Below are 13,879 nucleotides of genomic sequence, written 5' to 3' on the forward strand. Positions count from 1 at the left end.
ATAATGCTTCAAACACAACCATTAAACATTGATTTCTTTTGGTTTTCAAGGCTTTTAGATTTTTAAAGGTTTCCATTAAAATGCATACCTGAAGGGAGGAAGAAGACTTTAAAGTGTTTTCAGCCCATATATTTGTTGAGGTTTTGACTGATATCCTCAGGGGCAGATAAACTGGGAATAAGACACACATGGATCGACCAGACATAGAGGCTTGCTGGAAGATGGGAGAAGTCTAAGTAAGGGTACGTGAAAGATGGGGCACCTGTACAAACAGCAGCAGCACACAACAACAACACAAAACAGCAGCATTAACAACAAAATGACTTTAAGTGTTAACATAAGTAAAAAAAAAATATAGTCTCAACTCCTGATGAAAACCAGGAAGAAAGTCATAACCTTTTAAACCAAAAATCCTAACTTTCATAACAAATATTTATTTATTTATTTATTTTTTATTTATTTATTTATTTATTTATTTATTTATTTATTTATACAGTTTTCTGCCTTCATGTATGCCTGTAACCCAGAAGAGGGCATTGGATCCCATTACAGATGGTTATGAGCCAACATGTGATTGCTGGGAATTGAACTCAGGATCTCTGGAAGAGCAGCTAGTTCCTTTATCCTCTGAGCCCCCCAAAATTTGTTTTTCATATGAAACATCTGAAGTTAAAAAGAGCAATTATCCTGGAAACTAGGCTCTGGAAACCACGTTCTATGCCAGTGTCTTCCTTAAATGGCCGGTTAGTTTCTGCTTATTTATTGTAATGTTTAGCATTCCTTAGACAGTGTACTGCAAATGAACATTATTACACACTGACTATCACACTAGGCCTTTATCAGTATTTTTCATCAGTCTTCCTACTTCTCAGAGAAAGATTCTTAAATTCTTTAGCATTTTTGAAAGACAGCATGTAAGTAAAATGTCTCAAGGACAAGGACCATGCGTGTGTATCTATGTATGTGCTTTTATGGCAAGAAAATAATGGTAAAAAATAGTGTGTGCATTCATTTTCCTTCCTTTTCACCAGCAGACTCTTTTCCTAAATTTCATTTCAGATTGCTCTACTCTTTGCTGTTAAAGTCAGGTCAAACTATCAGGCATACTCATCTCTAATACCTAAATGTAGGTCTGCAAAATGATCAACAGATGGAAGCATTTCCTGTCAAGCCAGAGTGTTCAATCTTCAAAGTGTACATGGCAAAAGAAAACAAAAAATTTGTTATCTGATCTACAGATGAGTGTCATATGGTGCAAACAAAATAGATAGATAGATAGATAGATAGATAGATAGATAGATAGATAGATAGACGTAATTTACACCAAAATCCTTAAGGATGCCCTTTTGTAATGACTCGTGTCACATTCATTAGCACAGACATCTCTAGAGTCTAGTCTTATTTATGTTTTTTTTTTCAATATTGCTTGACAATGTTAGAAAATTATGTCATTTTGCTCAGAACGGTTTTCGATTACCTTAAAACAAAATAGTGGTGCTAGAAAGTCTCTAAGATGTCCTTCAGCTCCAAAATAGCATGTTAATGGCATGCCAAAAAATCCATTAATCTATTTGAAAGCCATCCAGAGCCTGTAGTGCGCCAAATACTATGTAACACATTATAAATACAATTGTCCATAAGTCTAATACTAGAAAGTTGAAACCCCCAAGGGAAAGCTCATTTTAGCACAACATAGATTTATGTTTGGATGCTTCTACATATATTCTTGCTGCATCTTGTCTGTATACCCTGACTTGTGTCTATTAGATCTCAACCTGCCCATCATTTCGCCTATCTGATACCATCATGAACTGATGTTCTTCTTTTTTCCCATGGCCAATATTATATGCTATATCTCCAGATATCCTATATTCATTCCACTCTTAGGTTTCCTCGTTTTTCCTTCCATACATGCAGCTGCAGTAGAGGTAGATAAAGTTCACTGACAAGACACTTTGTAACCTGGTATGCTTTTGTCTTGAATTATGTTGTTGTATAGTATTTTAAGAAATGTGGAGATAATAGAGGCTTTGGGTTAGAGGAAGAGAGGAAGTAATAACAAGGAACTAGAGATAGTGACAAAGATGGTATTTTAAGGCTACTTCAGTTTCATATCTTTTCATTGTGCTTTGGAGCTACTTGAGACGGAGAGCTGCAAATCAGGTACAGTCATTGGTTAGATTAGAATTCTATTATCACTTTATTTGTCCTGTTTGACATTTCTCCATGGAAAAATTTCTCCATAGCTTCTTGATACATATTCTCCTGGCTATTCTAGCTTACCCCTTACTGACCCTTAGTGTCTACTTTGATAAACTGATGGTTGTACAGTGTTTTCCCAACTCTTACTCCTTTAAACTTCATAGAAATATAGCACTTTGATATTCCCTTCTTTGCAGTCCATATTCATTACTCCTATTTCAATCTAATTACTCAGGCTAAATTTTTATAAAGCATTTTCTTTTCTTGCTTTTACTGCTACCTTTACACTGCTAAGCCCATTAGCAAATACAATTAGCTCTACCTTAAAATGTATTCTAGTTATAATATGATTCTATCTTCGCTTCTATATGCATGTCATAAACTCTGCTTGTTGCTGTGATAAAATTCTCTAATCAAAGCCACATAAAAAGAAAGGCTTCTTTCTATATCTAATTTAAGGTAAACTTATAATGTTTGGAAAATCAATGGACAGGTTAAAATATCTGGTAACATTGGAAACAGAATTATGAAGTAGAGAGTGATGTATGTCCTTTTGATATTGCTCAGCTTTCTTTCTCAATTTATACAGTCTAGGATCTCAGGCAAGGAATGAAACCACTCATAGTGGATGGGTTTCCCTACCTCCAATAACTCAGGCAAGATACTACCAACAATCATCTTCCATGTGATGCTAGATCCTGTCAAGTTGACAATTGAAACTAAAAATTACTTTGCCCCATGTCAACTTGCCATTAAACTTTTAAGACATAAACCTGTAGACAATCAACTTTAATAGCCTTTTTTTCTTTGCTCAGAATGCCCTGTCCCAGGTGTTTCAAGTCTGGGTTTTGGAGGAATTGCCTATTAAGAAGGATTTTCCCTAATCACAGGAAGAACTGGCTCATGTCATTCCATGGAAATCACTTGTTTTATTCACAGACTAATGTTTTAGTAACATTTATCATGACTTAAAACTATATTCTTATTTACATTGTTATTGTTTCAGCTTCTCACTAGGTCTAGACTCTATAATAGGGACCATTTTTCATCTGGAATAGTTCCAGCCATTAGCACGCATAACACATATTTGTTAAATGCTGAAGCAATGAGGCAGTAAATTCTTTTATTGAAGTTAAGATTTTGGTCCTCAGAATAGCTGAGAGGACAGAATAAAAACTCTAAAAATATATTTGGTCTACCAGATTCCATTCTTTTCATTCATTACCACATCAACATCAAAAGTGTCTATATTCTCCTTCCTCTTGTTTTAAGTTATAGTTGTCTTACTTAGCAAGATTTACTCCCAGTTTATTTTATAACTAAAGTTAGTATCTAAGACAAAAATAACTCAGCATAGGGGAGAATAGCAAAGATGTTATGGATTGCACTGGACAAAGCATAGCAGCAACTGACCAAGGTTGAGGAAAATAAAACCTTGTAAAGTCCTTCTATAGAGAAAAAGACCAAGTTGTTTAAGGAAACAGTCTGATTGGTTAGAGAATAGATGTGGGGAATGGGAAGGTAAGAGAGGAAGTGAATTATGAACATCTTTCTTATGTCTCTGCCTTTATCTGGTAACAAAAAGACAGTAGATGTGCTAAGTCACCTGATGTTAAAATTTTAATTCAAGAATATACTTTCTGCAGAAGCAGGGAAAGCATGAGTTTTTGAGTATTCCTTTCTATATCTGCCTTCTCTTCCTCCTTCTGTAGTATCACTGAATAATTTGTTCTATACATTTTATGGTGTTTGTCATCAAAAAGTCACCATATCCATGGAAGTACTGATGCATGATGGGTGGATGCATTAGTCAGTATATATTAAACATACTCAATATTCATGTCCTCAAGTTCAAAAGTATCAGTAACCACTATAGTAGGCACTCATCATTTAAATTCCACGTAGAAAATTGGTCTTTTACAAGAAAAAGAAGAAAAATAAATCTTCAAGTTATGATACAAGGTTAAGAGATACTACAATCCATTGACAATAGTCAATATTGTGGTAATATGTTATATGAAGTAACTCAGTCTACCAAAATGACAAAGAATTCATCTTGAACAAATGTGTAAGGCTCATTGGTAGAGTTCTTGATATAAGAAGTTTATTCACTAAACAGGTAATTTAAAAAAGACAAACAGAAACCCTGGCTAACAGGTTCAAATATAGTCATTCATGCCTGCTCCCTTCATAAACATAATCGACTGAATGCCTTCAGACACTCCAAAAAAGAGGCATGGCAAGAGTGGCAATAACAACAACAAAAAAGTGAAATGTAGGTTCTCTGTCATCTGTGTGTTTTCCTTCCATTCTTCCATTACCACTATGGTTATTAATGTCTCGGGAAGTTTTATGGACTTTATAATATTTATCAAAGAATCTCCATATATAATGAAATGCTATTAACCACTAGAAATATTAGAAATGAATACTTCCATAGGGGTCATGATTACACAATTAAATACATGTATAAAAATAAATCTGACTATGTATTTTGTGGCATACACCGATAAAATTTGAAAGTGAGATTTGTCAGTCTATTTGTACATTAAAGATACAGTTAATTTATATGTTTTATCTAGTGTATGGTGCTGAGAATTGAAATTGAACCTAAAATCCAGTTCATACTGTGTATGCACCACCGTTGAGGTACAAACCAGTTGCTCACTTTGCCTTTTGGAACACACCTAGCTTAGGGATGATCCTGCTGCTTTAATGAGCTAAGTAAAGAGAGCTCACACCTGATGCCCACTCACTTGTATCAGGCTTCTTGATAAGGAAGGCTATTCCTGTCTGTGTCAAACATATTATTCCATTAAACTTAAGAAAGGACCCTGATATAGTTCTGAGACACTCAATTCCATCTGCCTTGGCCAAGGCTTCTGAGATGTGTTGAGAGTTGCAAATATTCTTTTAACATCGCATAAGTACCCACATCTTTTTCCTATGGCTACTTTCTATGTCACTATTGATCTGGCCCTTATGGGAATATGCTGAGGTGGCTTCTATGCATACTCCTTCAAATGCTAGAAAGCATGGGCAGCCTCTAGAGCCACTGTGTCCTATTTCAATGTCTCCACATTCCATGAGAGCTCTCTAGCTTTTCTACAAAATATTCAATTCTTCCCCAACCCCCCTCTATTGCTCTGGACAGCTGAAGCCAGAGTATTGTGTAGTTTGTGCTAATGAAAGATTGGATAGAGAGAGGAGACAAAAAGAAACAGTTGAAATGCTGAACTAAGTTCTAAAACAGTGACTTTAATTGGTTTTTCCTGTCAAAGCAGAGTCATGTAGAAGGATAGCTGAGGTGAGAATGAACAGAACACTCTATTGCTGAGACTAGCCCCGTGTTTGTTAATGGAATATTTCATGATTTGAATTACCTCGGACACTTTCAGAGATGCCCCAAGTTAAAACTTCATACTGCATAAGTGTTTGTGTGGTTTTATTGTGATTAATGACTAGGATTTTATTACACCTATAATACCAATGGGCCCCTAGGCAGTTCCAGGATGATGCATAAACTCTAATACGTAAACTAATTAGAACTAACTCCTTTGTCCCAATCAGATCTAGAAAAGAGATAAAAATGCACCATAAATGCATCAAATTTGACATCGTTGGCAAGAAACTGTATAAAATCAACATTATAGCAGTCCTGATAAGGAATTGCTGGAAAACATCTTAATGTTCCCCTTCTGGAGCATGATAGTAGACTGACCCTTTGATGTCTATAAACATAACTGCAGAAAAATCATGTGAATCCCAGTAGAGAGAGTTGCAAGGTTTTGGTCAGTTTACTGTATGTTCAATGACAGAGAATTTAAATATATTAAATTTAGAAAAATATTTAGTTAATCTGCATTTCACAAATGTACCAAAACATTTGAAAATTCAATATATATGAAGCCCACCTAAGCTACAGAATAAAGCCTGTCTCAAAAATAGTACAAAACCTTTCTGTTATTATCTGAAGACAGTGATGAGTAGGGTAACTCCTCTTATCACCTAACGTCTTAGGATAATAGTAGGTAGCTGTATTTGGCATGAGAAAGTGGGTGGCTATCCCCGACAACAGAGGCCCATATATACTCATTGCTTTAAAGCAAATATAGATATCAGTTGGTTGACTCTGTTGTTTTGGGAACTATATTTGAAGCAGCATATCACATGAAGAAATAACAATAAAGCAAGTATTTACTTCCTGGTAGAAGATTGGAAGAGGAACAGAGGAAGAGTACTGTCCTGTTTTCATGGCCATTCTCTCAGTGACCAGAAAACATCCTACTAAGAACCATGTCTTGAATACTCTGCTGTCTCTCTGTAGCACCAAATTCAGACTATTTCAAAAATAGGGTCTTTGAAGGAAGAGTTCAGATCTAGGCACAAGAATGCCTAAATCACATTAAATAAGATGCTCACAGAGATAGAGATGGCTTCTCCATGGAAACAAATGGAGATATGGTAAAGGAAGGAACCAAAACACCAGGGCTTCAGTGTATCTCACAGTTCTAATTAGTAATCATCAGGTTATTTTCCCCAAAGATCCCAGGTTTTTTTGGTTTACACATAAAAGGAAACTGGAGAGTGGCATATGGAAAGTCATAGCACCCGATGTCAGGATGAAGTATTTATCTTAGTTTAAATTTCACTAAGTTCAGCCTATTTCCACTAGAATTAATAAGTGGGAAATAAAAATATCACTTCTTAGGGATAGAGGTGGCAATTTCTGTTAATATTATATTGCAACATCCTCCCAAAATTTCATATATATATATATATATATATATATATATATATATATATATACTTTGTGGATAAGAAATAGATTTAGAAATATCTATTAAACTCCCCAAGCTCACACAATCAGTAAGTTACAGAACTCTAACCCAAATACTAGTGTAATAAACGTTTATGCCTGAACTTTTCTTCAAAGCCTGTGGCCTCCTTAGAATAAATTCTCAGATAACTGTTGCTGAAAAAAAAATCACCTATGAAGTCTGTAGAAAAACTCAATCATCAAGTCAAAGAATGCTAGTTTATCTGAAAGGCAAAATTGCATGCCAGGCTAAGGAATTTGATTGATATTTTGCTGAACTCAATGGTGTGTCTAGTGACCAAAGACTGACTAATCTCCTTATTTATAGTCCTCAATTCTGTCCAGAAATCCATTCACTATTACCTGCATAGTTGTCTTGTGATTTAACATATAAATATAACATATACATATAAATATTTAGCATGTATCAAGTCTGATATTAGGCAGATGGTCAAAACCTATATTAATATATAGTTATATTGTGCTTTTCAATGCATAAGACAAAGGACCGGTTCTGTAGAATCATCTGGGATACCAGACAATACAATAACCTCATTCTGATCTCTACATGTGAAAGTAGAGAAAGAAAGACTTACTTACAAGTAAGTCACTGGCTTCTACTCAGGCAATGTATTCTGTGTTTAGGATAATTTGGGATAATTTTGAGAATTGCTCAAAGTTTTTTACAGCTGAATATGGAGGTGTATTCATATACACCTTGGATCCTTGCAGTTTGACCTCATCAGAATGCAGAATAGATTCAAATATAGCTAATGAGGGCAGAGGACCCAGGGGAAGGGGCTGGCAGCTCCAGAGCAAGGTGGTCTGAGTGAAATATGAACCTTTCTTCTTCTTTTTCATGTAGGGTAAATGCATTCACTTCTTTTAATTATCCACATTACAGATGCCAAAGAAAAACAAAATCTCTCATATCTTGCAGTTTATTTACACTGAACCCATTATGATTTGAGGTTTGGTACAGCCAAAGACCTTCTCATGTCATATACAGCTATCTACTATTGTCCTAAGACATTAGATGGTGAGAAGACTTACCATACTCTTCACTGTCTTCAGATAATAACAGAAGGGTTTTGTATGGTTTTTGAGACAGTCTCTATTATATAGCCCAAGCTGGCCTCAAACTCATTATACTCTTGCCACAAGCTTTGAGTGCTAGAATGTGCTTACACCTAAACCTGCTAGATTTAATCTTTAAATTTCTATGTCCTAGCCATTCATTTAACATGTATTAGACTACATTCTGTTCTGGATATTTTTCTGAATAACATAAACAGAGGCAAGAACTCAAAAGAGAATTAGTGCTGTCAAGAACCTAACACATTAGTGAGAAAATGCAGTTACCAAGAAGAGAAATGTTAAAAATAGAAAACAAATATTTTATTTTTAATTAATGTGCTTTTTAAAATATTTGTCATTTGAGATTATAATATAAATATATCATTTCTTCTTACTTGCCTCCAAGTCCTTCCATATACCCCTTAGATTGTTTGCTTTCAAATTCATAGCCTCTTTTTTAAAAACATATCTCTGTATGTGTATTCCCAAATACAAAAATATAACCTTCTTATTCCTTATAGTATTACCTGTATGGAAATGTTTTCAGGGATGAAAATGTAGTATTAGAGAAACTAATTGCTATGCTTTCCACTAGGGAATATCATTTCTTTCATCTTCTCTTAGTTGCTTGAAGCTTTTATTCTAGGTTTGAGGCTTCTTGGGATTTTCCATGTTCATTTTAGCATGTCTACTGATGTCATTCTTGTTTGGGTCATGTGTTGGATAGCCATGTAACTAATAACTGTAGCTTCTCTGATATTTCTAAAAGAGACAATCTCACATCACACATCGTAGTTTCCTAGTTCTTTCAATCATTCCTTCTCTTCTTTTGCAATGATACCCGAGTCTTAGCTACCATATCTGTAGGGTAGATATGGTTTTTTTGATTGGTTTTAGTTTCTATAATGGTCTTGGTTGCATAATGAAGTATAGTTAACAATATTTGAGAACTATACTTATCTGAGGGCATAAGGCTGTTTAGAATATAGTTAGGGATTACATTAGTTCAGTAAAGTGGTAGTTGTAGGTAATGATCTAAGTTCTATAACTTCACTAGCCTCAGGAAACTGTCAAGGACTGCAGTAGTAAGCAAGTTTCTTTTAGGGAGCAGGTCTTAAATATAATTAGAGTGCTGTTAATTACTGCCAGGGTTTGCACCCTTACAGTATCATGCCATGCTGATGGTTGTTGTGATTCATGAATTTTATATCTGGTTAGGATTATTGTTGCTCCTCTGATTTGGAAGCTTACATGGCACCTTTTCAGGTCCCATGAGAACCAGTTCACAGAAAATGTGCTTTCAGATGAGGTCTAATTGGGGATTTGTAGGCCTTATCTTTTAAGTGTGTGGTGTCTGCAGGAATAGGGACTTCACTCTGTGGAGCAACCAAGAGTAATATTAATAACCTATATAATGTTTAATAGAAAATTCTTGGACAGTCCTATCAACCAACTCAAATGGGTCATTTCATTCTTGGTGGTGTTGGGGTTCTTACTAGTCTGTAAGTTAAAAATTGTCAGCTTAGATTGGAAATTTTTCCTATAAAATACATATATGTATATTTATATCCTGACTTACATGTGTTTTACTTAATGATTGATTGACTTTATGGATATGAGTACACTATCACTCTCTTCAGACACACCAGAAGGCATCAGATCCCATTTTAGATGGTTGCGAGTCACCATGTGGTCGCTGGGAATTAAACACAGGACCTCTGGAAGAGCAGTCAGTGTTCTTAACAACTGAGCCATCTCTTCAGCCCACCTTACATGTATTTTTAAGTAGACTGTTAATGGAATGGTTCCTTATGACTCTTTAGGATATATTTATCGTTATTTTACTCACCTCATGCCCTTTTATTTATTTATCTAACTTCCTCCTCTTTTAGAATCTGGAATGTATTGTTCAGGTCTTTTTTTCTACCTATGATATGAACTTTTTAAAAAAATCTTCTGTGTTTACTGATCTGTGTGTTTCTTGTATTTAGATGAGTGTATCCATTCTCAGTTTGAGGAATTTTTTTTGTATGATCTTTTAGAGGAGATGGTCTATGCCATTGACTTGGAATTCTTCTCCCTCATTCATACCTATATTTAGAAAGTTTGACCTTTTCTGGTGTCCTGTATGTTTCTTACTCATTTTAAAAGTTTTTCATGTTCTTTGCTTATTTTGCCTTATCTTTGAATCCTCATATTTTATCTCTACTCAATTAATTCAACTTTTATTTGAGTTTTCTAGTTGTGTTACTGGATTTTTCAATCCCATATTCTATTCAGCTTGTGTCCTCTTCAAAGTTTGTATCTCTTTATTAGATTCTGTTTTCAAATCTTGAATTGCTTTTCCTATTTTTATCAACCTTGTTTGTGTGTTCTTGAATATCATTCAAATATTTATCATTTTTTCATTCTCTTTAAGTTCATTGAGAAGTTTTCTTGTGTCTTTTTTCAAACATCTTGAATTATTTGATGAATTTTATGATTAAGTTTGGCATCCTGAGGCTCATCTAGGTAATTGCCCCTGGCTACATTTATAAAGGATTGATAGGTTTTTGGTAAGGGAGATATTGGCTTGATCTTACAAACTGTTTTTATTTTTGTGATGAGATCTGGGTGAAAAGAATAGACAGGATCTAGCTGGATGGCGAGGTTGGATGTGGCATGGGAGAAGCTTGTAGGTCAGGGCAGACAGATCTGGTTTGTTGTGGTACAAACAGTTTGGCCAGAGTGGTGCGGGGATGAATGTGGTACCTGAGATAGATCTATGATGTTGAGGAGGATCTGTGGAGGAGAGGATCAGAAGGACATATACCACTAGACCATGGAAAATGGTGGGTAGTCACTGCCGAAGTAATAAATTTTTGGTAAATAATATAGTCACCTTTCAGAGATATTATAGATATATTATAGAAGCTTTATTGGCTTCTGTTTCATTTTTTTGAAATTATTTTCCTTATTCATAAAAACACTGTTAAATATTGGCAGACCATGTCATATCACAGCAACTAACAGTCAACAGCAAAAAACATAATAACTCAAGTAATGAATTTAACATTACCAGAAAATGTACAAGATAAAGATTTCAAATATTTACTACTGAAATGATATTCATAAAGATACAAAGAAATTCAATCAAGGATATGAAGAAAAATTGCAACATAGAGGAAAATATTAGCAAGCTATATAACAATAATCAGCAATATTGAAAAAATTTTAGCAACATACAAAAAAATCAGTAAGGAAATTGACCACTAACACCTTTTTTTGGGAATAAAATTCCCATATAATCAAAAATACAGTGGAAAACAATGATCTTGATTAAGATAAGGCCATAGATCCATTGAGCAAAACAGAACGGAGATAGAGACTAATATTATAGATAATCTATTTCTTGAAATCATAATGAAAATTTCTTTATTTCTAGAGAAAGGGGGGTATGTCTAAACACAAGAGATATTTAGAATTCCAAATAGACATGACCAGAGAGGAGACAAGAAGACATAGCATGTTTTAATCAAGATGTCAAAAAACAAAACAAATATACAACAGGAAAAACTATAATGGAATGCAGAACATACCTACAAATGCAAATATTTCACAATAATGTCAGATTTCTCATGAGCAAATATAAAATACAAAAAGGCATGGGATGATATATTCCTAGCCCTGAAAGTAGTTAATTGCTAAACAAGATTGTTATACTCAGCAAAATATTACTTTTAATAGAGAAAATATATATATTTCCAAAAGACATAAATTAGGAACCTCTTGGCCAACATATCAGCACTTCAGAATACTAAACACACTAAACAGAATACTGCAGTAGATGGAAAAGAGAAAGAGAGTCTCAACAGCGACAGACAGAATAGGATATTAAAAATTTCAGGAGTGACTAAATAGATAAAGTAGAACTTGAAAAGAATGTATAGTCTAATGCTGGAAACCTGTAATACAAAATAAACAACCAAACAACCTATATTCAATGCTTTGCAGCCTTGAAAAAGCACACTTTTCCTGTCAAAAAATAACCAAAACATGAGAATCAACAGGCAGAAGAATATTTATCAAAAGAATAGAAATAGAAAAGAAAAGCTATTCAATATAAGGCAAAGCAGATCTCAAATTAAAATGAAGAAGAAGAGATAAAGAACACTGAAGATTAATAAAGAAAGCAATCCATCAAAAGGTAACAATTGTGAAAATATCCACTGAATGTTGGTGCTCCTAATTTAATTTAAAGATGCTAATGGATGTGAGAGGTCATCTGGATTGTGGGAAAATCTCAGTGGGTTATTCCAATAGGCCTCTCTCACTTTTAGATAGCTCATTGAAAGTGAAAATCAACAAAAGTTTCCTGTAGTCCTTTGTCTAATCCTAGGATCTAAGACAAATTTCCCCTCTACATTAGCATGTCTATTGATACTGTTATTGTTCCAATCTTATTTATGCAGTCATTTCTAGCTGCGACTAATTTACAACAGAGTTCCAGGTATTCTGAGCCTTAAAATGTTTCTGCCCTGAGCTACAGGTTTAGAAACGGTAATGTAGATGTGTCTGTTGGTATGGCTTCCTAAGAAATCATTGTAACTAGGGATTGGTGAGAGAAGAATTAGCCTATCCCAGGGATGTACTCAAAGGATAAACAGGCTATCCAATAAAAGAGTTATGTATGTAAGATGTCACAAGGGAGTAACTAGGAGAGGCTGGAGGAAGAGAGGACGAGGGTTTTAATGATATAACTTTATTTCAGTAAAAGCAGTATAAAAAGTAAAACAAAACAACAAACAAGAAAAACAGTCCTTCAAAAAGAGAAAAAAAGTCAACAAAGAAATTTTAGAGTAAGCTAGACTTGGGCATTAATTAATGGCATTTAGACAAAACAGAATAAACACACACACACACACACACACACACACACACACACACACTTGTAAATGCTACCTTAATGTTAGCATTCAGCTCTGAATCCAATCTGCCTTGAACTTTTCTTTGCAGGAGGCCTTTTATTATTGATAAAATGTCATTCATAATATGTGTTTAATTGGTCAAAGAAGGGATTTCTTGTAAAGATAAATGAGGTTGAGAAATTGGGAAAGAGAGAGAGAGAGAGAGAGAGAGAGAGAGAGAGAGAGAGAGAGAGAGAGAGGAATTAAACTTACTGAATTAGAATTGAATATAGTTAGATACAATAGATTCATAAAGCCATTAGACCGTTAAGACATACTTTAGAACTCATGTTCCAAAATACTGGAATATCTAAAAGAAACTTATAATTATTTCACAATTATAATCTATCAAAAACTAAATCCAAATACTAAGACTTAAATTACTTAAATACAAGAGTAAAAGGGGATGCGATTTTTCTCAGTAACAAAAGGTTTCCTGCAAAGAAAAGTCCAGGGCTGCTTGGACTCAGTTGCTGGGTGCTGAGGTAGCACTAAGGAGGTGCTAACAACTCACACTGTTCTACAAATTATAATGGAAATGATTCCCAGCAAGCTCATTGGACAAGGCTTGGATTATTTGGAGAGCAAAACAAGAGACACTGAAAACAAAAAAGAAAATTACTTAACTGTTATCCTGATGAATACGATGTAAAAATTCTTATTAAAATTTTTTGCAAATGCTATTCAAAAACACATTAAGAAGATCCTGCACCATGTCCAAGTTCGTTTCATCCAAAGGATGGGAGGATATAGCTCAAAATATGGAAATCAATAAATGTAATTACAGAACTCAGACTCAAGGATATAAATAACATGATCATCTTAATAGATGCAA

At 34.4% G+C, this 13,879-nt stretch overlaps 1 long non-coding RNA gene across 4 annotated transcripts in view; it reads right to left on the reverse strand.

The window, feature by feature from the left end:
- LOC143434602 (uncharacterized) overlaps nt 1–13,879 on the reverse strand; it is a 76,566-nt gene that overhangs the window by 41,442 nt on the left and 21,245 nt on the right. For all 4 annotated transcript variants that reach the window (XR_013104216.1, XR_013104218.1, XR_013104217.1 and 1 more), the window contains exon 2: nt 89–262. This is a non-coding gene — a long non-coding RNA (uncharacterized LOC143434602). The remainder of the gene's footprint in view (nt 1–88; nt 263–13,879) is intronic.

The sequence above is a fragment of the Arvicanthis niloticus genome, chromosome 16 (assembly GCF_011762505.2).
Source record: "Arvicanthis niloticus isolate mArvNil1 chromosome 16, mArvNil1.pat.X, whole genome shotgun sequence".
Taxonomy (NCBI): domain Eukaryota; kingdom Metazoa; phylum Chordata; class Mammalia; order Rodentia; family Muridae; genus Arvicanthis; species Arvicanthis niloticus.